The following is a 24653-nucleotide window of genomic DNA, read 5'->3' on the forward strand; positions in this document are numbered from 1 at the left end:
GTATTAGGCACTCGTAGGCTGGGGGAGACTTGACCGAGGGGTGGGCTCCCTCGAGTTCAACTATAAAAATATCGGCAAGGTCCCTGGCGAGGTGGGCACTCGCCAGGGGCTTCGAAAATCAGCAAAAATAGACAGCCTAATGCCGGGTGGGCACCAACTGTGCTAAAAGCGCTCCCAAGCGCTAGTGACAAAATAAAGCGCTCCTAAGCGCTAGAAATCCACTTAAAGCGCTCCACAGCGCTAGCAGGCTAATAAGCGCTCCCAAGCGCTAGAGGCATGAAATAAAGCGCTCTCAAGCGCTAAGAGCAAAAGCAAAGCCCCAGCAAGGTCTGGAGGCAGGCAGGGGGGCAAGGCTGGGCCAGAGCCAGCACACTGGGTCTCCAAGCAGGGAGACAAGCCAAGTGGCGGTCCTCCTGGCCCCAGCAGCAGCAACAGCCCCCTCTGGCAAGGATCCAAAAGTAGAACAAATTGTAAGGGGACACAGCCCCTTCTTATACTGTGAAATCCTTTGTTTCAGGGTGCAGGGTGGGGGGAAACCAGTTGCAGCTGGCTTGGGAGTACCCTTGATGGCCCAACCACCCCTTTCATTCACTGGGGAGGCTAGGGTCATTAGACAAACCACAGGGGGGCGGAGCCAGCATTGTGTGGGGGAAAAACCCAGCCCATCCAGGACCCAGGTGCACTCCTCCCACACATCACTCCTGCTGATCTCACACTCACCACCGGGCAGACCCATCCAGACTTCCTGGAGCCTGGCATGCCAGCCAGCTCCAGCCAATCACCCTCCAGCATCCTCACTGCACACATACATCAATGTCCAGAAGTAGCACTTCCCTTCTAGACACATACAAGCCGCACATACCATTGCGCAGCATTCATTCTCACGAGTTCATACATACCAAACTTGAGCCTGCACACCCCACACATCAGGAACAAACATGGACACACACATTCTCCATGCATTCCTATGGGAGGGCAGGCCAGCCATACTACACGCACGCACTTTACTCTGGGACACAGGGAAAAAGTGCGCCAAGACCCAAAAATCACTAACACTGGGTCACAAATAAAAGCAAAAAGATTAGGGGTGAACCTGCACTAAGGCCCAAGTCCAACACTGGGCATACAGGCCTATGCATTATTGTGCAATCTCAGGCACTCAGGCCTGTGCAGCACTGTGCTATCTTGGGGATGCAGGCCTATGCATTATTGTGCTATCTCGGGCATGCAGGCCTGTCCATTACTGTGCTATCATGGGCATGCAGGCCTGTGCATTACTGTGCGATCATGGGCAAGTAGGTCCATACATTATTGTGCTATATCAGGCACTCAGGCCTGTGGATTACTGTACTATCATAGACATGAAGGTCTATGCATTACTGTGCAATCATTGGCATGCAGGCCTATGCATTATTGTGCTATCACAGGCACGCAGGCCTCTGCATTACTGTGTTATCATGGGAATGCAGGGCTGTGCCTATTTGTGCTATCATGGGCATTCAGGCCTCTGCATTATTGTGCTATCTCAGGCACTAAGGCCTGTAGAGCACTGTGTTATCTTGGGGATGCAGGCCTATGCATTATTGTGCTATCTCAGGCATGCAGGCCTGTGCAATACTGTACTAACATAGACATGCAGGCCTATGCATTACTGTGCTATCATGGGCTTGCAGCCCTATGCATTATTGTGCTATCACAGGCATGCAGGCCTGTGCATCACTGTGTTATCATGGGAATGCAGGCCTGTGCTTTATTGTGCTATCATGTGCTTGCAGGCCTATGCATTATTGTGCCATCACAGGCATGCAGGCCTGTGCATTACTGTGTTATCATGGGAATGCAGGCCTATGCCTTATTGTGCTATACTGGGCATGCAGGCCTATGCATTATTGTGCAATCTCAGGCACTCAGGCCTGTGCAGCACTGTGCTATCTTGGGGATGCAGGCCTATGCATTATTGTGCTATCTCGGGCATGCAGGCCTGTACATTACTGTGCTATCATGGGCATGCAGGCCTGTGCATTACTGTGCTATCATGGGCATGTAGGTCCATACATTATTGTGCTATATCAGGCACTCAGGCCTGTGGATTACTGTACTATTATAGACATGCAGGCCTATGCATTACTGTGCTATCATTGGCATGCAGGCCTATGCATTATTGTGCTATCACAGGCACGCAGGCCTCTGCATTACTGTGTTATCATGGGAATGCAGGGCTGTGCCTAATTGTGCTATCATGGGCATTCAGGCCTATGCATTATTGTGCTATCTCAGGCACTAAGGCCTGTGCAGCACTGTGTTATCTTGGGGATGCAGGCCTCTGCATTATTGTACTATCTCGGGCATGCAGGCCTGTGCATTACTATGCTATCATGGGCATGCAGGCCTGTGCATTACTGTGCTATCATGGGCATGCAGGCCTATGCATTATTGTGCTATCTCGGGCATGCAGGCCTGTGCATTACTGTGCTATCATGGGCATGCAGGCCTGTGCATTACTGTGCTACCATGGGCATGCAGGCCTATGCATTATTGTGCTATCTCATGCACCCAGGCCTGTGGATTACTGTGCTATTATGGGCACGCAGGCCTGAGCATTACTGTGCTATCATGGGCATGCAGGCCTATGCATAATTGTGCTATCTCAGGCATGCAGGCTTGTGCATTACTGTGTTATCATGGGCATGCAGGCCTGTGCCTTATTGTGCTATCGTGGGTATGCGGGCCTATGCATTATTGTGCTATCTCAGGCACGCAGGCCTGTGCAATACTGTACTATCATAGCCATGCAGGCCTATGCATTACTGTGCTATCATGGGCATGCAGGCCTACGCATTATTGAGCTATCACAGGCACGCAGGCCTGTGCAGCACTGTGCTATCTTGGGGATGCAGGCCTATGCATTATTGTGCTATCTCGGGCATGCAGGCCTATGCATTATAGTGCTATCTCAGGCACGCAGGCCTGTGCATTACTGTGCTATCTCAGGCACGCAGGCCTGTGCATTACTGTACTATCATAGACATGCAGGCCCATGCATTATTGTTCTATCTCAGGCACTCAGGCCTGTGGATTACTGTGCTATTATGGGCACGCAGGCATGTGCATTACTGTGCTATCATGGGCATGCCAGCCTATGCATAATTGTGCTATCTCAGGTACGCAGGCCTGTGCATTTATCTCAGGCATGCAGGCCTGTGCATTACTGTGCTATAATGGGTATGCAGGCCTTTGCATTATTGTGCTATCTCTGGCACACAAGCCTGTGTATTACTGTGTTATCATGGGCATACAGGCCTGTGCTTTATTGTGCCATCATAGACATGTAGGCCTGTGCATTACTGTGCTATCATGGGCATGCAGGCCTATGCATTATTGTGCTATCTCAGGCACGCAGGCCTGTGCATTACTGTATATCATAGACATGCAGGCCTGTGCATTACTGTGCTATCATGGGTATGCAGGCCTTTGCATTATTGTGCTATCTCAGGCACACAAGCCTGTGTATTACTGTGTTATCATGGGCATGCAGGCCTGTGCTTTATTATGCCATCATAGACATGCAGGCCTGTGCATTACTGTGCTATCATGGGCATGCAGGCCTATGGATTATTGTGCTATCTCAGGCACGCAGGCCTGTGCATTACTGTATATCATAGACATGCAGGCCTGTGCATTATGTGCTATCATTGCGATGTCATAGATACACCCATTCTTCTCAATGCTCTGATTGCTCGACAATGATTGCTTTCTTATTCCTTTGTTTTCTCTTTTTCAAATATTAACATTTTCATTGGCTCCCTCGGTGGTAAGTGGCGAGTGTTTGTTGCTCTGCAAGTACTATGCTAATCGCCCTTTTGGCACTGCTTCTTGTGCAGTCTGAGTGAGATTGCAATGTAGATGTTAGAGTAGGACAGGAGTTTGTTTTCTTTGCTCAATTGTATTATTCTCATGGGGGAGTGGCTGTGATCATTTAAATGTCTTGCTAATACCAAGACTTGGCCTTCTGTTTACATTGGTGAGGACTGGGCCTTCCCCATAGCAAGACATGTTGGCTAGCAGTGATGTTCGCATTTCATCATTGGTTTGTCAAGTTTTTTGCAGGTACTTTTTGCTGCAAGTACGCCACGTCTCCAGTGAGACTAGGGTTTCACAAAAACAAGCATTGGCAAAGCTAATAGTTCTGGCTTTAATATAGTGGACAATGGATTTGTGCGCCCATGTGATCGCATATATAAACAATTAAGCCTGACCTATGGATTTTGCCTGGGACTTTATATAGTTGTTGTGGTGACATTGACAGAAACTGTTGTCTATACTGTAGGGGGTTTCAAGTTTATGTCCCTCGATTTCTAAATTTAAAATGCTGCTTAGACAGAGTTGAAAAGTAATACAAAACCATTTCACATGTTTCCCGTTTCTTTTGTCAGGCATCATGAACCCAGCAATGTTACAATGCAATTGCATTTCCGAATTAGATTCATCTGTTGGCAGAATAGTAACTGGATGCTGGAAAGTGATTGTAGCACCATGCAGTTTCATATGATGGGACTCACTTGAATAGTATTATACTAGGGCGTGTTTCAGGACGTTTTAGGTAGTGTTATAGCAATTGCAATGTTTTTGTGCACAATGGGCTCTTGTGGGGAGGCAAGAAACTCTCTCCCTGGGTTTTTAGGTGAGCGTAGCAGTCCAGGCACCGCGCTAGGCAGCGCAGTACACGCTTCAGCCACCAAGGGGCGCACTCCGAGGCTAGAGAGCCTGCCCCTGCGAGGAATAATGTGTGAGAAGACAGAAGGGGTTATGGGAAAAGAGCTTCTCCGGGAGTTGGACGAAGCCTTAAAGGCATAACAGGCTATTTTGATAATGCTGGTGGAATTGAAGCTCCAATGCCCCTTTGTGATAAGGCTGGGGCCCACACGCAAGTGGGATTGAGAGGGAATGTATTGTTAGGTCAGGGGTGCCCATGACCAAAGACATAAAGCAGACCAAAGGAAAAGCTGCATTTCTTAGACTTTGTGGGGCAATTAATGAACAAGAAAGTCAGTCTAATCCGGGTAGGTATGTTATGACCCCCGTTGCATTGGACAGGGTCTGGGGACCTTTGGATAGGGCGACGGGGTGGGGGGCTGGTAGAGGGTAGGGTGGTGCGTCAGGAACAATATGTCTGGGGGACTGCAGATGACAGTGATAGCAGCAAGGATAATTGGGATGCGTTCGCAGTGAGGGGTAAGTGCTGTAGTTGGGCCTGGTAAGGGGAGTGGTGGCAGGTGGGCATGGGTGGAGTAGGATGAGACAACGTACAGATTTGGGGTAGTAAATACCTTAGGCATCGCAGGTAACCAGTGGTCCTAGAGTCACTTCCATGGAAAGACTAGTATTGGGGATGCCGTTAGAGTCTATTTGGAGCACCATCTCACACGATTCCAAGCACTCTGCCTTCAGGATTGTTAAGGCCTGCCATAGGAGTGACTGATAGGAGATCTGTGTGTCCATTTTAGGGTTAGATATAGGTATACTATATCTAAAGCAAAGGGTGAGTACACCACCTTGCCCCAGCTGTCGTGCAGCCAGTTGTGTCAGTTTAGTTAGTCAGCCCAGGGGTGGCATAATACATGCTTCAGCCCCTGGGAGACTTCTGGGTACACCTCAGCCCTGGGTACAGGGACTTGGAGAGGGCCCAGTGCCAATTCAGTACCTGAGTACAATTTGGATAGAGAGAACAGCTAGGCTGTGGGTCTGATTAGCAGGCCCACAGCCAGGGAAAGTCGTAAACCAGTGCAGCAAAAAGCAAAAATCTGGGTGATCATAGGATTGCAGACCCTACTCTCCTACAGTCTCTTTGGCTGCAGTCGGACGGCAGGGTATGGTCTGAAGTGCCCGACTCAGCAAAGGAAGAGGACATCATCATTCATGGGCAGGGTGGAACTGGTGCAGCAACTTTGTCGAAGAGCTCTAAACATTCTCATATGTCTGTTGGTTGTTGAATTAAAGGTGTGGGTGATTGTGAGAGGCTGAGCATCAGTCATTCAGGGCTGATAGGCGTTTATGAGATGAAAATGGATGATACTATCAGATGATATGGATACTGTAGTACTGGAAAAATATCCTAAGGGCACACTTACCAATAGCCCAACCACTATTACCAAATAACCAGTCAGTTGGCAGTGAAGAAAAGGCAATCGTTTATTAACAAAAAGGCTCTGCGCAGAGGAGCCCCCTCGTCCACACCCAATCAGTCCGCCGAGAAGACTGACGATTTACACATGAGACAAATGCTTTATACCTTAGTTACATTACACGAAATAACCATATTTGACAACCTACCAATAGGTCCGAGATCTCAAGGAAGAACCATATATGGCACACAAAGCCTGCTCTGAAGTCTGTTTCTGCTATTATGGGAAGGTCAGAAAGGGTAACTCCCTTTCGTCTCGGTACATGGGAGTAACAGCCCGGCGCCGGCAAGAATGTGCTTATCACCTTTAACCACTTGCATGCTGATGACAGCCCCCAGCCGTCATGCACTGTGGTGCTCGTGTGCTGATGACGGCTGGGGGCCGTCATAAACCCGCCCACTTGCGATTTTGCCGCACAGGCGCAGAATTGCGGCCGCATGCAAGGGGTTAAAGCCAGATGCGTCCTTGGGCCTTAGAGCAGAGAGAACATCATGGATTCAGCTATCTTGCAACTCAACTAATTGGGGCTTGCTCGGTAACAGAAAAACAACACATGATCACTACCCAGGCCCGAGTCGACAAATACAAAATGGCGTTAGTGTGGTTTCTCTAACTACTGTGCAACTTAACCTATATGTAAGAAACAAAAGCTACTTTCCATTACTAACATCAGATGATACGTAAACTACGAATATACGTATATGCAGCTACATCATGCTAACAATTATCATGTTAGCAATTCAGGAAAAAGGAATTCTGTTCCACAGAACCGCCCTTTTAGCGTGATGTAGCTAAATCAATCCTCAAAGATACCCTCATCTATCTGCATCAAATCTCGAATTTCCTGTTGCACCATCTGAGATTTTTCCTTTGTTGAGGGTGACGGTACCAGGGCAGAGGATACTCTCCTGGCACAATAGGAACAACAGGCAGGCCCACAATGTATACATTAGCAGCATGTGAAAATGATACCCGCTAAACCCACTATTATCATTAGGATCTTCCATCCCCAGGCTGACAGTAGGCCCCAAAACCAGTCGGTAAGGGACCATCCTCCTGTATCAGTATGTATTTCTGCTGCCAATCGGTGTAACTTCTGAATAGCTAAATGGACAGAGGGGGCAGAGTCGGGATGTATATGCAACAGGAGCTGCCGATGATGCGGCAAGCTCCTCCTCGATCTGCTAGTATGACGTCTAACACCATACGATTTTGAAGAGAGATGAGTCTCGTAGCCTGAAGCTCCACAGTCAGATTTGTCAATATACCAGCAGTAGTATTAATGACTCTTTCCACCACTCTGGATAATCGCCTCACTAGTTATTATAGATACCCAAATAGGAAACACTATTTTTACTATATCAACGAAATGCTGCTCTGGGGTATCAGTTTGATCTACTTCAGACATGTCCAATTCTATTTTATCACGTGTTCTTAGGGTCCTTTGTTCATCTAACCGATGATCCTTATGATAATCAGAGGGGGCTATATATACAGGTGGATACAGGAAAGATAAATAACAACGGCCCATCCACCCCCGAGGAAGCCAAGTATAGGCATTCTCTCCACAGACAAAATAAACATTCGGGGGTATTATCAATGGTGGACTACTGAAGGTACGTAATCGAAAGGTGTAATTGCACCGACTGTCTCCTACAGAGATATGTCCTGTTCCTTGTGCACAAAACACAGAGGTGCTATTTAATATGGGCACAGGGATTGGCTTGTCATTGGTAACATTTCAATCTTGAAAATGTTTGAAATATTGGGTAAAATTAGATTCAGCAAAATCCAGTATCTCCGTTTTCAACCATGTAACATTCTCATAGTCAGTATACATATTCATGCAAGCCTTGGGGTCTAGAGACCCTTCTCCATTATTTCCCTGTGGGTCAAAACCTTGATATATATAATTTTAGAATCATCTCATAATCCCTCTCGGTATATCGAGAGGTATCTACAGTGTAATGTAAGTACATCATACTTAATAATTTGAACCAGGCTTCACAGCTTCCTAAATAGGATAATGGCAATGAGATAAAGAGATCATGTTGATGCATTACAGAAGGTAATAGACCGCAAACCCAACAATTTGTCGTATTGGTAGCACTGTGAGTCTGCTGCAACATTTCTACAAATACATTCTTAATGTAGGTCTGACGATGTCTTTCTTTGTGAGGAGCTAACGTAAAGAAATGGTGCTCTATTGGCGGGGTAGGGGTCCCTATCATAGTATGCATGGGGTGATGACATTCCAAATATGAAAAATACACTCATTATTATGATAAACAACATTGCAATGGTTATCACGAAAGCAACCTTCACTCTGGTTGTCCATGATGAAAACATAGGTACATAAATGGGCAAATATCGAGGAGCAAGGGGACGCTCCTCCTCAGGAATAAATCGACCAAAGGATACATTCTAACTAGTGTCCAAACTATTCTAAAAAAGGTGCAGTCCGTCCTGCCAGAGGGTGCTTCTTTCCTGTGTCTGTCTAGAGCCTCACAGGAAGGCTCCTATCGTTCATCAAAAGAACAAATCCTTTAGTCGGTTATCTTGTCTAATTACAACCTAGGCCCCGTTTCTTTGCTTCTCAGTCTTTCTTTCTGAACAGAGCAACACAAAGTTCCAGCTCTCAACGGGTTCAGTCCAGTGTCTCGCTCAGTACCCCCAAACCTCTCTAGCAAACCCCTGTTACTAAAGTCTTTCTCTATCTCCTGCAATCGTTGGGGGTACCGTGTTAATTTCTGGGCCATAGGTTGTATCGAGCCTGACCTGGCAATTCCTGATCATTAAACAAAACAGATGAGGAAGCATCCGAGGTGCCAAATTTTCCATGTACTTCTCGTTCAACAACTGGAGCAACAGATACAGAGGCCAATTCCGCACTTGGTGACACGGCCTCTCGTGCCCTTGGCTCCCCTTTCTTGCCCTTCCATTTCCTGGGCGTCAGAAAAAGGATATTTTACAACAAAAGGGAGAGATCTACTTAGAGGAGGGCGATTCCCACTCTTAATGAGTGGTAGGTCCAGCCACAGCTGATGCCCTCAGCTGAAGAGTAATCTCAAAGAGAGCTGTGCTGTTCCTAGGAATTATAAGAATTGTACAAAACTCTAAAAGTGTGGGATGTTGTAGTGTCTCATAGTATCCTACGGTTGGGCATCCATTTTGTTGGATGTAATGCCCTCACACACCCTTTCAGGTGTCATGCTTCATCATTTGGGCTTGCTCCTCGTTGGGTCGGCGGTGCAATACCCAACGGGCAACATCTCAAAGAGGGGCTCTTTGGCGGAGATCTTTTATCCAACAGCCGTATAGTTGAAGTGCGGGTGGGGGGCCAGTAATACGTAGATGTGTATTAGTGGTTTAAAATAAAGCTAGGAGTACCGGAAATTACTTTATTCTGGAGGTCCCCTACTTTAGTTTAAATAAAGCTAACTAGTACTCGCTGGGATATTATGTTCCCTAGTAACGAGTGACCAATTAGTGTATGCTGTAGTTGGTTGACATGTTTCTCACTATGGTGCAATGGCTAGCGATTCTTCAGGACCTACAATTGAAACTAAGTTTACTAGTCAACTGTCTACGTCGAAGTGATTGTTATCAGATTCGGAATACTTTCAAATTTGCTGTACAAACAGAAACAAATAGTGTTTCCTGCATGATACCTGTGTTGGGCTGCTTCTACCTAGATTGGGAGAAAGGAGCAAAATCACAACAGTTATTGGGATAAAAAAAAAATCAGCCGTCAAGTACAAGCCTTTCATCATGCTATAATGGTGCTGCTAGCATGTGGGTGCAATACTTCGTGAACTTGTGTACGTGCAAATCCTTAGTGAGCAATAGTGTAGGCATGCTCCTGAGGACAAAGGTCTTAGTGGTTAAAACTATAAAAACCTGTAAAAAGTACCTGTAAAATCAAGCACTCATGGTTAGAGACTTACATGTAAATATTATCAGTTGTGGCCGGATCCTGACTCACCTAAAAGGTTTATTGTGCAGGCAACAACAGATACCCGGCGGGTACAACAGCGGGTGATCCAATATCTGGCTGTTTATAGGAGGAAACCATAAATCAGAGACTAATGCATTATGAGTCATGTGGACTAAGGTACTACAAGTACTGTCATGAGCAATAATCACTGGCTGCGAGTGGCCCCTTGTAATAACACTCTGCGCCTCACCTCTCTTTTGGATCTATGTGTGTCAACGGTTTAAAAGCAGGCGCTACACCCGATCAGTGGAGTGCTCATGTGGTAAATGGCTCTTGTGTGAGTTTAGACCCAGGTTGCTTATCTCGGCGATGTAAGGGGGGCAGTGAGCTGTGAATGCTCATAATGGTCATTAAAGATGAGCCTCGCCCCCCGGCTCGTGCCAAGTGAAATATAAAGTAAAACCAATTTGCCACATCTATTCAAGGTATCCCCTCGTGTTTACCCAAAGTACACGACACAAAAGAAGCTCCGCACCCAGCGCTTCGTGGGTAAATTTGAGAAAGTATATTCCATATAAGTAAGGCCCCCCTCATGCCGACCCATCTCATCATGCCACAACCCTAATTTGCGCCATAGGTAAACAATTCAGTAATTTGCACCGTAAGCAAACAATTCAGTAATTTACCGCATACGGCAAGGGGTGCGCTATGCCAGGGGCGCAACTAACTCTGTCATGGAGTGCTGTGGCAATAAGTCTCCGTTCCCACGAGGAGAACCAACCCCAAACTGCAAGCTGCTTATTACTCACTTGGTATCCCCGTGAAGTGGCCTCTAGCATCTACCCCTCGCCGCCGGAACCGGGTGGTGAAGTTTGGTCCGGCGGCAGGGTTTAAAATGGGAAGTGCTAATAGTCACGTGATAACGTGACTATGCAGGGAGTTGCATACGTGTAGAAAACGGGATGATTCAGACGGCCATGTTGGACTGGTGGTAGGGTCTATGTTAATCGTGAAGACCCTGGCTGCTAATGTGTGCCTGCGACCTCTAAGATTCATAACCGCTCACTACAAAATGATTGAAATTTAATCCTGATGGTCCAAGACGTAGTTTAGAAAAAAACAACACTACTATGTGAGGCGTGACGATCTCCTTGTGTGGAACATAGATAGAGATCGCTTTGAGTTTGGTGTTAAGCGCCATGTAAAGTGAGGGGACCAGTTGGCAAAAGGCAGTAGGCTGTGCTAGGGGTATGTTAGGCAGCATCACCCTGTAAAGGTATAGGGTAGAGGCGTGAGGTCGGCGTCCATGACACAGTGGGGTTGTAACAAGCGTGAGGGAAGTAATCGTAGTGCTGGGTGGATATGCAGGAGGCTTACAATGCACTCCAGGGGATTTCCTCATTAAGGCCTCTGCTGTCTGAGGAGAGTCTGTGTATTCTGCGCTGTTCTTTATAGAACAGGTTCTGTTTTGAGGTTTTAGGGTTGGCTTCCAAGACGAGCCAATGTAGTGAGTCAGATGTGTGGTTTATCTCTAGGTAGTGTTTACACATTTTGGTGTTGTTCTTCTTACATTGGAAGCTACTCCGATGTTTAGAGATGCGTGTCTTTATCTGTTGGGTTGTCATCCCAATGTAGTACAGCTCACATGGGCAAATTAGGAGATAGACACAATTTACCGTATTACAGTTGGTGTGACCCCTCATTTCCCAGGTGCAGGTCTTGGTCATGAATCTTAGAGGTCGCAGGCACACATTAGCAGCCCAGGGTCTTCACGATTAACATAGACCCTACTACCAGTCCAACATGGCCATCTGAATCGTCCCGTTTTCTACACGTATGCAACTCCCTGCATAGTCACATTATCACGTGACTATTAGCACTTCCCATTTTAAACCCTGCCGCCGGACCAAACTTCACCACCCGGTTCCGGCGGCGAGGGGTAGGTGCTAGAGGCCACTTCACGGGGATACCAAGTGAGTAATAAGCAGCTTGCAGTTTGGGGTTGGTTCTCCTCGTGGGAACGGAGACTTATTGCCACAGCACTTCATGACAGAGTTAGTTGCGTCCCTGGCATAGCGCACCCCTTGCCGTATGCGGTAAATTACTGAATTGTTTGCTTACGGCGCAATTTACTGAATTGTTTACTTACGGTGTAAATTAAGGTTGTGGCATGATGAGAAGGGTCGGCATGAGGGGAGGCCTTACTTATATGGAATATACTTGCACAAATTTACCCACGAAGCGCTGGGTGCGGAGCTTCTTTTGTGTCGTGTACTTTGGGTAAACACGAGGGGATGCCTTGAGTAGATGAGGCAAATTGGTTTTACTTTACTTTTCACTCTGCACGAGCCGGGGGGCGAGGCTCATCTTTACCGACCATTACGAGCATTCACTGCTCACTGCCCCCCTTACATCGCCGAGATAAGCAACCTGGTCTAAACTCACACAAGAGCCATTTACCACATGAGCACTCCACTGATCAGGTGTAGTGCCTGCTTTTAAACTGTTGACACACGTAGATCCAAAAGAGAGGTGAGGTGCAGAGTGTGATTACAAGGGGCCACTCGCAGCCACTGATTATTGCTCATGACAGTACTTGTAGTACCTTAGTCCACAAGACTCATAATGCATTAGTCTCTGATTTATGGTTTCCTCCTATAAACAGCCAGATATTGGATCACCCGCTGTTGTACCCGCCGGGAATCTGTTGTTGCCTGCACAATTAACCTTTTAGCGAGTCATGATCCGGCCACAACTGATAATGTTTACATGTATGTCTCTAACCCTGAGTGCTTGATTTTACAGGTTCTTTTTACAGGTTTTTATAGTTTTAACCACTAAGACCTTTGTCCACAGGAGCATGCCTACCCTATTGCTTACTAAGGATTTGCACGTACATAAGTTCACGAAGTATTACACCCACATGCTAGCAGCACCATTATAGCATGATGAAAGGATTGTACTTGACCGCTGATTGTTTTTTTATCCCAATACCTGTTGTGATTTTGCTCCTTTCTCCCAATCTAGGTAGAAGCAGCCCAACACAGGTATCATGCAGGAAACACTATATTTTCTGTTTGTATAGCAAATTCGAAAGTATTCCGAATCTGATAACAATCACTTCGACGTAGACAGTTGACTAGAAAACTTAGTTTCAATTGTAGGTCCTGAAGAATCGCTAGCCATTGCACCATAGCGAGAAACATGTCGACCGACTACAGCACACACTAATTAGTCACTCGTTACTAGGGAACATAATATCCCGGCGAGTACTAGTTAGCTTTATTTTAACTAAAGTAGGACCCTTCAGAATAAAGTAATTTCTGGTACTCCTAGCTTTATTTTAAACCACTTATACACGTCTATGTATTACTGGCCCCCCACCCGCACTTCATCTATACGGCTGTTGGATAAAAGATCTCCGCCAAAGAGCCCCTCTTTGAGGTGTTGCCCATTGGGTATTGCACCACCGACCCAACGAGGAGCAAGCCCAAATGATGAAGCATGACACCTGAAAGAGTGTGTGAGGGCATTACATCCAACAAAATGGATGCCCAACCATAGGATACTATGAGACCCTACAACATATCACACTTTTAGAGTTTTGTACAATCCTTATAATTCCTAGGAACAGCACAGCTCTCTTTGAGATTACTCGTCAGAAAAAGGAACCATGCAAGGAGCCTTCTCACTTTCCTGGGTCAATATTCCTTCTGAATTCAGGTGATCAAAAGAAAGGGGAAGAGGCACCTTTTTTACATGAGCAACATGGATCCAGTGCTTCCGTCCAGTCACCTTCACTGCTGTTCGGGTGGCCAATAAAACTTGCACCGGTTCCGTCCACCTGAGCTCATGGCTCGATTTTCACTGATAATTCTTTACCATTACCCACTGGCCGGGCTCCAAACGATGTCCCGAACCCTCCGGCAAGGGCTGCAATACATCAGACACCTGTTGGCGGATAGAACGAAGGTCTTTAGTCAACACATACTAATAATCTGTCATCATTGGATAATCTATTTCTCTAAAACTTCGCGGACGAGGAACACCACATACATTAGCTGGTCGTCCAAAAATAACCTCATACGGGGACAGACCTAAAAGGGAATGGGGGGTCATGAGTAAGGACATTAAAGCAAGAGGCAAAGTGCCCGGCCACCGCAACCCCGTACTCTCCTGAATTTTAGCCATCTTTAACTTCAGAATCCCATTATTTTTTTCAACCAATCCAGTGGACTGAGGGTGTCGAGCAGCATGAAATTTCTGTTTTATGTGTAATCCATTACAAATATGCCTGTTAAGATCAGCATTAAAATGGGTCCCGTTGTCCGACCATATGCCCCGAGGGACCCCATATCTAGAGAAATATTCTTTGATTAGAACTTTAGCAGTTGCTAGTGCAGTGTTTTCCTTGGAAGGGTAAGCTTCTACCCATTTACTGAATGCACAGACCACTACCAGGACATACTTCAGGTTATTAACTCTCTCCAGTTGGATATAATCCATTTGGAGCACCTCAAAAGGTAAAGAGGGTGGTGCAAAATTCCCACTAAGAACAGGTTCTCTTCCTCCAGGATCATGTCGTAGACAAACCATACAGTGTTGAACCAGATGAGTGGCCGTTTTAGAAATATTGGGATTATTCCAAACTGCGTCCAATAATTGACAAATCCCCTTCGCTCCTATATGTGCAGTCCCATGGGCCATAGCCACTACAGCATTAACAAAAGCATTAGGAGGCATCTATCGCTGTTTTTCCCTAAAATCAATCCAACAACTATTATCATCCAACCTCCCTACTTCATTCTCCCATCGGTCCAATTCAGCAGGGGTAGCTTCCTTCTGTATTTCTCGGACACTTTCCATGGTGCTATCAAATATATCAAACTCCTCCACCCACTTGGCTGAATGTACATACATCGGGGACATTTTAGATTTAGCAGTATCTTTTGCTATGTGGTCAGCGAAAGCATTCCCTTCTCCCACAGTATCCACTATGATTTTAGGGCACTACACTTAACAATTGCCACCTTTCGTGGCAAAGTCAACGTGTTCAACAACCTTAATATCGGGGGGCCATGTTGTATTTGTTGACCATGGGAAGTAAAGAATCCTCTTTCAGCTCAAAACTTCCCAAAACTATGAGCCATGCCAAAGGTATATTGGCTATCAGTATAAATATTTACCACCAGTCCCTCACTTAGCTCACATGCTCGTAACAGGGCTATTAGCTCAGCTGCCTGAGCAGAATGATAGGAAACTCGAGAGGTTTCAACTACCGTACACAGCGTGGTAATTGCGTACGCAGCTGTTGTGGTGCCATTTGGTAACTTAAAACAAGAGCCAACCACAAACAACTCCCCTTGGGGTTCAGATAGGGGCGTGTCTGTGAGGTCCAGCCGTCCCTTCGTTTCTTCTTCTGTCCAAAATATGCAATCATGTATGTAATTATTTGGTTCATCCGAAGGGAGGGGTCGTAACATGGCTGGGTTCAAAGTGGCACACCTTTTTATAGTGATATGGGGGGCAAACAAAGTCAATTCATATCCAGTAAGACGTGCACTAGTAAGGTGCTGTGTCTTTGTTTTATTCAAAAGCGTGGCAACAGCGTGCGGTACCATCACTGTGAGGTCAGAATTTAGCACGAGTCCTTCCGATTGCCTAATGGCCACCGCCACTACGGCAGTAGCCCTCAGACTGCTAGGAAGTGCTCTGGCGACATGATCCAATACTGCCAAAAAATAAGCACAAGGTCTTTGCTTACCACCAAATCCTTGCGTTAACACTGAAAGCGAACAACCGTCCACCTCATGCACGTAAAGTACAAAAGGTTTTCGGTAGTCAAGAGTTCCTAAGACAGGTGCAGAGCAACGAGCAGTTTTCAAAGAATCAGAAGCTTTCTGACACTCATCCGTCCAAGGTAAAGGTTCATGCACTTCTTTCATGATCAAGTATAACAGTGGTTTAGTAAGAAGAGAAAAATTAGGAATCCACTGGCGACAGAAAGAGGTTATGCCAAGAAATGCATGAACATCTCGTTGAGTACGAGGAACAGGCATGTTAAAAATAACAGACACGCGTTCGGGAGTCAACTTCCTCCCCTCATTCGACAGTAGATGACCAAGGTAGGTCACTTCCTGTCGACAATATTAAAATTTAGAAAGAGATACTTTATTTCCATGGGCTGCCAGATGGGACAATAATTTTGCAGCCCTCCTCCGTATCAGACGCCACCAAGAGATCATCAACATACTGGAGGAGAACGTTTCCGGGAGGCAGGGTCAATTCATCCAAAATTACCTTCAAAGCCTGACTATAAATGCTAGGGCTCTCTGTGTAGCCCTGAGGAGCACGGCAAAATCTAAAGCTGCGGCCTGATAACGAGAAGCCGAAAATATGTCTGCTCTCAGGATGTATGGGAATGCTAAAGAAAGCATTCTTTAAATCAATGACTGAGAAAAATTTTGCAGTAGGGGGAATCATAGTAAGTATCGTTGTAATATCCGAGACCACTGGATATTGTGGTATTACTACTTTATTAACCTCTTGGAGGTCAATTACAAAGCGGTACATATCCGCGTAATCAGGACTGCTCCCTATAGGAGCCTTCTTCAGAATCGGTAATATAGGGCTGTTACAGGTGTTAGAAGCTGTCTCTTTCACCACACTCTTGCCTATCAAATCCTGTATTATTGACATTAATGCCTTTTCACCTGCTGGGGAGATTTTATACTGTGGAATACGAGGCAACCGAGCATTCGCTTTTAACGTAATAGAAACTGGTGAAATATTCAATAAACCTACATCAGTATCACCGGTTGCCCACAACGTGGAAGGAATGGCCGCCAGCTCCAGAGGGAGCTGGCCGTTTTTCATAAAATTCTGTTTAATACATTGTTCTGGTGATTGAACCGTCAAATATACTCCATCCGGAGAACAATACATTTTGGCATGCATCTTTTTTGACAAATCCAATCCCAATAAATTTTCCTCACATTGCGACGTCAACAAAAATGGAGAATCTACTGTAACTGGACCCATCGTAAATGAGAGTGGCTTCGAAATGGGGCTTACCACTGGAATACCAGAAAATCCAACTGAAACATTATTATGCCCGGACAGAGCAGCCCCTGGGATCAATGAACAAGCGATCGAACTATTCATGGCACCCGTGTCCACTAAAAAGTTTTCAGAAATTCCCATTATTTGTCCAGTAACATAAGGCCCCTTCTGGTCAACGCGTACTGACACTTGGCCCCTTCTCTGTCCGTGGCTGTCCTATGCACAAAAATATCTATCTGATTCATCCATTCCATAATCTTCGTTGTAATACTGCCTCCCATTAGGATTATCAAAATAATTCCCTCTGGACTCACCTCGTATCACTTCGTCCCTTTTCATGTCACCACGATCAATGCCACCCCGTCCTCTGCCTCTTACTGCTCCGTTCTGTGCTAAAAGGAAAGGACACTGAGCTCGCCAGTGCCCTTCCTGCTTACAATAAGCACACTGATTCTGACCCAAAGGAACAGCCGGACCTCCTCCTCCTCGTCCTGTCCCTGCCCCTCTTGGAACAAACTCCCTCACTCCCCCTGGGTTCCTTCCACGTCCCCTGGCCACTTGTAATAATACACAAGTTTTAAGATCCTTAGTCTTTTTATCGGATTTGTCTTTACTCTCATTTTCCCTATGCTCATAATATTGAGCCATACTTAATATGACTGAAGGAATAGAGGTGGTCCAAGTACTTTCTGCAGCCTGGAGCCGTGCTGATATTTCCGGCAACAAGTTAGTCATGAAACGATTAACAAACAATCTTATTCCCCCTTCGACTGATAAATCCTGTCCACTGAAATCAATAAACACGCCTTCAAATCGAGTAAAGAAATCCGATACACTTTCATCCTTTTTCTGTTAACAAGCAGTCAATTTATCCCAATCCACCTTTCGGGGTGGGATTAGGGTGTGCATATGTGTAATTATTCGGCCCATAAGGGCCAAAATCTCAGCTCTAGGTTTATCTCCAGGTTTCCTTTCCCGATCTCAGACCTTAAATTGCTCCCATGCTCCCCCTAACTCGTTTGCGTGAGGTTGGTCATGTACCTGGCGCCACACATCAACTGGAACCAACAGTCCAAAAAATAATTCTATGTCAGCCAAAGTCATCACAGCTGAAGAAGCCACTTCGGTGAGTTCTTTGTAATAGGCTGTGGGATTTTTACACGGGTCAGGTAAATGAGACTTTGAGGAAAGGACCTCACTTCTCTTCCAAGGAGTATATACCCACTGTTCTTGAAAACGGGCTTCAACACGGGCCTGGATGACATGGTTGGCATTATCTTTAAGTCCTGGAATTTCGGGATGGTAAATGGGATGGACTTCTCGCATGGCATAGCCGATATTGCATAATAGTGACCAGGTTCCCATAAACATGTTCCTGTCCTAGTTCAAACTTATGGGCCCAGTCCACTATATCATATAGGACCTGCGGAGCCCTCTCACCCTCAAAACATTGTTCCCATAAAGAAATCAGCCGATTAACCATAGTTTCTAGCGCATATTGCTGCACAACCGGTTCGTAGTCCTTCATAGTTCCCCAAATATCCTCAATAGTGTAAATAGCATTCCGTACCTACTGGGACGCCTGATCTATCACCATTTGCTTTTCTTACATCCTACAACAGCACGTGTATATAATCGTCGATCGCCCCCTATCCCAGGAGCATGGGAGAGGGTCGAATCTATCCTGGCAGGAGTTGAAGTGGCTGACTGGGAAGGCCAAGCCACGGAAGACGAAGGAGAGGTCAATGTCATTGGGGACATGACAGGGGTCAATGAGTTGTCTGTCAATAAAGTAGCCATCATAGAGAAAGGAGTAAAAACGGTCCCTGTCACCATAGTAGTGGCAGAGGTCACAGGGGCCGTCGATAACACGGCAGGTGCACCGGGGGCACTAGCAAGAGGTATCACAGGATACACCCGTTGTGGAGCATAAGGGGGTGGGGGAAACGTATCTAATAAGTCCTCCATTTCATCCTCCGCCTCAGGTCAAGCTATGTAACTTTTATCGGCCTGTAATCGGAACTGTCTATCTAAACATTCTATCTTTTTCTCAGTTTGTTCTTTATCATATGCCATAGCCTTTTGAGTAATGGTCTGACCATTCTGTATTCTTAATAATTTCTCTTCCCTAATTCGGCGACGTTTTGCCTCTTTTTGCCATAATCGCAAGGAATCAAACATTCCCTGCCGACTTCTTCTAGAGAACAAACGATCCTGTAAATACTGTATTTTCTTTTCATCAAAAGACCCAGTTACGGGCCATTATAATTCTTTATTATCCTTGGTATATTTGTGCCATACCACCAGATTCATCAAAGATATGTTTTGCGAGTGCTTAATAGCGAATTTTAAGGATTCGCTATTAAAGACTCGCAAAATGGGATGTATGTAGGAATCGCAATGTTATTTGCGATTCCTACCGATTCCTTATTTGCTAATCACAAATCAGGAATGGCTTATGAATGGGGAGTCATTCCTTATTTGCGATTAGCAAATAGCGAATCGCAAATGTGCCACAATTTCAAGGGTGCCATGGTGTCCAAAGGACACCCTGTTGCACCCCTGAAATGGTAATGTTCACTGGTGTTGCGCACACACATGTCCCAAGGATGTTGTGTGAGTGTAATATACAACTTAGAAAAATGCACTAAAGTGCATATTTCTAAGTTTTTGCTATTTACCACGTATTTTGACTTCGCGGTAAATAGCGGCCCCAGATTGCGAATTCACAATCTGGGAATGGTTCATGCATTGCATTTAAGGAATCGCAAATTGCGATTCCTTAAATGCAATCGCAATTTGAGAACTCGCAATTATTTGGGAATTCGTAAATTGCGAGTGCGTGAACCCTTGATCCATCTCAAAAGCCATTTTTGCAGGCGCAAACGGACAAATTTTGCGAATCGCACCGTTTGCACTCGCCAAAATGCTTGATGATTCTACCTGATCGATTGCTAAATAAAATGGGCGTAAGCCATGTTTTACATACATATCAAAATTTGGACTGCCTTCCGGTGGGGCAGGCTGACTTTCATCTAATCGGGTATTTTTCCGCCAACAACAACATCCAAAACATATTTTACTAAAACACGACATTTTTAAGTGATCACTCTTCACACTTCGTCACAAACAATCAGAACATGGCCATGTTTTATTCACCCTCAATCTTCGTCGACTTCACACCCACAATACACACAAGTTTAAGCACACCACCTTTCACATAAAAAGGAAAAACATTTTTCTTTTTCAATTCTCAATCGATATGAAACTACCAAAGAACGGAGCCCGTCGACTCCCGTTCATAGAGAAGTTGTGAACCTCCAGCCACCGGACCAAACAGAAACAAAGCAAACAGGCAGTCCAGAGACTACCAAGAGGTCATCAGACAGGAATTAAGCACAGACCGGCCAACAGACCATCCCGCAATCTTCCCGGTTTACCTTCAGGACTATTCTGACTGAGCCCTCTAGCTTAGCGCCGCTTCAGATATGTCCAGAAGTCACCCAGGTACAACCACAAGCTTTTACAAGGGCAGTCCGGCCGGGTGTGCACAACCAAAAATGCCACTCCAAGGCGTCTGATTATAACCTCTATTATTCACCAAACAAGTCTGCGGAGCCTCTGCCCGTGCAGCCTCAATGCTGCCCCGTCAGATCGCCAAAACTCCTCGTGGTACGCCGACCACCAAACCACAAAATGCAGTTACTGTTTCCAAAACGTCGCTTAATGGCACAATCCATAAACAACGAACTAATACATACGCCTGGTTCACTCAGGTAGGATTGTGAGATCTCCACTGCCCACTCCTGAAGATCAACTCCGGCGAGGGGTCACAAGCAGCTGGGGGCTCTCTGATCGCGAGAGGGGAGTTCAGCAAAAATCATTAGTCAGTCCACCCCCTCGACCAGAGCACTACCCCTAATGTCCTTATTTCATCCCATATTACTGGAGGACGACCCAAACGTGGAGTCCCGGCGGAGTCGCCAACTGAAGTACTGGAAAAATATCCTAAGGACCACACTTACCAATAGCCCAACTACTATTACCAAATAACCAGTCAGTTGGCAGTGAAGAAAAGGCAATCGTTTATTAACAAAAAGGCTCTGCGCAGAGGAGCCCCCTCGTCCACACCCAATCAGTGCGCCGAGAAGACTGACGATTTACACATGAGACAACTGCGTTATACCTTAGTTACATTACACGAAATAACCATATTTGGCAACCTACCAATAGGTCCGAGATCTCAAGGAAGAACCATATATGGCACACAAAGCCTGCTCTGAAGTCTGTTTCTGCTATTATGGGAAGGTCAGAAAGGGTAACTCCCTTTCGTCTCGGTACATGGGAGTAACAGCCCGGCGCCGGCAAGAATGTGCTTATCACCTTTAAAGCCAGATGCGACCTTGGGCCTTAGTGCAGAGAGAACATCATGGATTCAGCTGTCTTGCAACTCAACTAATTGGGGCTTGCTCGGTAACAGAAAAACAACACGTGATCACTACCCAGGCCCGAGTCGACAAATACAAAATGGCGTTAGTGTGGTTTCTCTAACTACTGTGCAACTTAACCTATATGTAAGAAACAAAAGTTACTCTCCATTACTAACATCAGATGATACATAAACTACGAATATACGTATATGCAGCTACATCATGCTAACAATTATCATGTTAGCAATTCCGGAAAAAGGAATTCTGTTCCACAATACTGAGACTGAAGAGGGTGGAATTGTGCTAACCGGATGAGCAGGCTGAATGGCATCACTCCACAGATGCCAGAGGACTCTAACACAATTGAGAAGCTTGGTGTTACGTGGGAATGTAAGCAAAAAACAAATGTCTGGCAACAAAATGCAGATTCAAGGGGAAAGCAGCAGATTGCACCAGGATGGAAGATGTCTCAATTTTTAGGCCATGTATGGATCAAGGGACAAAATAGCTTTTGAGACAAGGAAATGCGGTAAATGCTGGGGTGAGTAAGTGAGTTCTAGCGGGAAGAAAAGTTAAATAAGTTCTTGAGCTGTTGCAAAAAGGGAAATAGGTACTGGATGAAGGTATTGGGACAGAAGAAGAGGTTAAGGAGGATTTAGGACAGGATGCATCAGTGGTGGTAGCCAACAAATGTTAATAGACTGTGGTTAAGTTAGTAAGGCTGAGAAGGAAAGCAAGGTTGCAAAGCCCAAAAGGTTGCCAGGCATGGGAGTGAGGAAGCTCGTGAGGGAGAATTTTGCTGGGATCACAAAGGAGAAGAATAGGAAAAGGTAATATGTTGAAGTGTTTAAGTTATAACACAGGGTAGCAAGATTCTAAGGGGGAGGACCTTGAGCTGGCAACAACACCAACTGTGCTGGTTACTACAGAGAATTGGACACCAGAATTTTTGATATAGCAAATACTGTGAAAAAATTCCAGAATGACATGCATCACTTTTTAAATACATTGATATTATTAGGAATGTGCAAATTATGTTGGACAGGCTAGCGGGTTGCTTACTAAGAGTTTCAGCCAGGCTTGTCCAAGGGTGCATAGGGTAAGTGGGGTGAGTTGGATTCTGATCCTTAGCTGCAATGGATAGTACCCATTAGGCCATATCTGATTATATATACAGCTCATGTATTACCTGTGATTCAGGGTTTTTTCAGGAGCAGCCCACCCAAGGAGAGGTTGGTAGAACAGGGTAAGGTCAGGGAGTGTAGGGCGGATTATGTTGAGCCTTTAATTAAGGCTTTTGCATGAGGGAGTATTGTACATTTAACCACAATTGCTCCAAATGTGGGGCATACAGCCCAGTTATCAATTTCCTCAGTCAGGAAGAGATAGGGAGCTTAAGCAGCTCCATTTAACAATTGGCAACTTCAGTCTTGTACGCCAGTTAGGGAAGATGTTTAGCTTACTGGTTTCAATATTATCCTGTAAAACCTTCAACTGCACCTACCTAAAAAATCCAGAATCCCTAAACTTATACAAGAACCGGGTCTGCTCCATCTAGTTCAATGATTGATTGATTGATTGACATTGTTCCGTATAGTCACCCCTACTGGAGTTGTTCAAACCAACAACTAAACACCCACAACAGTGGACTCTAGATGCAGCACCTCACTCTCTGTTTCCACTTGGTCAACTCGTCCTTGCACAGCAATTCCTGTTCCTGCCGTTGTTGGGGACAACTGCTCCGCTAAATAGAACATTGTACTTGATTTGGAATGGTGCATCTTATCCAAAATGAAGCAAACAGCCGTAGTGATAGGTGTTACTTTTTATTTTATTTTATGATCTTTTATTTCCATATATAAAACATCCAGCTGGAATCAAGTACAATAACCCAACTGGAATTGTCTGAGCTTACCAAGAGCATTCTACAGAAGGAGAGGCAGTAGAGGAAAACATTTGGAAGGACTACACCTCCCTTTTCTAACGTTCTTCTTAGTTTCTTCCAACTAAGCCTATGTCAATTGGAAGCCCAGGTAAACTCCCTAGCCTCTCCTGATTCCTGGCTAAACAATCCTTGGGGAAAAGAAGGGGGATATTATCAAACAGGTAGGTTAGTTTAGGGAGTATTGTCATCCTAACTAAATTTGCCCTACCATTGAGTGTTAATGGAAGATACTCCCACCTTACTAATAGTACTTCGATAACCTTCCTCAGCCCGCTAAGGTTATGTTTCAGGACCTCTTGTAGCTTATGTGTGACTGTAATACCCATCTATTTTATCTTTGTCTTGTAACTCCGGACTATGCTGTCGAAATTCCATGCCATTATCTATGTCTTCTCCTTATTTATTACATAACCTGAGAAGGCCCTGAATACATCAGTAATATCCTCGATATGCTCCACTATCCTCTGACGGTCCCTTGTGTACAGGATAAAATCATCAAGCTTAGAGACATACCTTAACTGTGTAGTTCCCAGATTCCAAAGGCACAATCTCAACATCTGCCCTGTTTGCCTGTGCTGAAGGCTCTATATACAGGTCGAAAAGCAATGGGGAAAGAGGACAGCCCTGTCGGGTCCCCCTTTTAATATTAATTCTTCTTGTCAGACTTCTGTTGACCAAGATCCGAGCTGATGGTGCTGCATAGATAGCCATAACTGAAGCAATAAACCCAGAAGGAAGACCAAAGATCTGTAAGGCCCCCCATATTTACAGGCTTTCTTGGAAATGCTGTACCCCATCAGAACAATCTTAAGTACACGATACTATTCAGAGTCTGCCCTAGCTGGAACTCCCCTGACATGCCTCCTTTTTTCGAGGACAAGCTGTGTACCCCATTGTATAATGCCAGTATAAAGTACTGGGGGTCGATATGTACCGGTCCCGAAATAATTTCTTGAGCATCTCTATAGGAGGAAACTTAAAGCATCATCTCTTGGTATGAATACTGGCAGTTGGCCTCCTGGGGGTCAAGGCAAAATTGGGCCAGGAGGGCCTGCTGAAACTTCGCGGATAAACTTCAAAACACCAAGACACCAAAG

The sequence above is a fragment of the Lissotriton helveticus genome, chromosome 4_1 (genome assembly GCF_964261635.1).
Source record: "Lissotriton helveticus chromosome 4_1, aLisHel1.1, whole genome shotgun sequence".
Taxonomy (NCBI): Eukaryota; Metazoa; Chordata; class Amphibia; order Caudata; family Salamandridae; genus Lissotriton; species Lissotriton helveticus.